Source organism: Schistocerca piceifrons, chromosome 2 (assembly GCF_021461385.2).
Source record: "Schistocerca piceifrons isolate TAMUIC-IGC-003096 chromosome 2, iqSchPice1.1, whole genome shotgun sequence".
Classification (NCBI taxonomy): domain Eukaryota; kingdom Metazoa; phylum Arthropoda; class Insecta; order Orthoptera; family Acrididae; genus Schistocerca; species Schistocerca piceifrons.
Window position 1 is genome coordinate 364,089,426 of NC_060139.1, and position 748 is coordinate 364,090,173.

The 748-nt window shown below is 34.9% G+C and overlaps 1 non-coding gene across 1 annotated transcript; it reads right to left on the reverse strand.

Moving 5' to 3' along the window:
• Positions 1–438: 438 nt before the first annotated feature.
• On the reverse strand, positions 439–509 carry Trnag-ccc. The gene has a single exon. It is a non-coding gene; the product is annotated as a tRNA-Gly (tRNA).
• Between the last annotated feature and the right edge of the window lie 239 nt (positions 510–748).

The window sequence follows — 748 nt, forward strand, 5'->3', positions numbered from 1 at the left end:
TGCAATAACATTGAGATTTATAATAAATTGCGCTAGATGGGATGAACGTCCTCGTGTTATCAGAACAGAACAACCTACCTGCGTGCGTTTAAAACAAATATATTAATAGTGTTGATATCGAATAACAGGAACGTCTGCTTAGTGTACCGAGAAGAGTTAATGTCCACTTCTCCATGGATTTCCAGCTCCGTACCTTCTACGAAACTGTACAATTTGATTATCTTCAGATTTGTATCAATAGAATTCGTATATACTCTTCTTACAGTTTCGTCAAAATTATGAGAACGTTAATTTTTATTGAAGTTCATTTCAATATCGTAGGTATGTAAATTTTACATTAGGCACTTCAGTACCTGCTAATTACATCGGCATATCTAGAAAACAGTTACTGGCAATAAATTTCGTGAATGAAGAATAGCTATACAAAGTTAAAATAAGTGCACTGCCCGGGAATCGAACCCGGGTCGCAAGAATGGGAATCTTGCATGATACCACTACACCAGCAGTGCCACGCTTCCCATATTCCAGCTATAATGTATATAAAGAATTATGTAAGATTTTTTTTTTTTTAGTGTAAGATTATCAATATGTGTTCTAATTTCTTTTTTCTTGTTTTCCAAGAGGTTGTGGCGGTCCGGAGAATCATTATTAAAATGGATGAAGGATATACAAACGTATCGTCGAACGTCAGGAATACATATATTCGTTTATTCACTCGTATGATTGGATACTAGAATTATGATTTGCC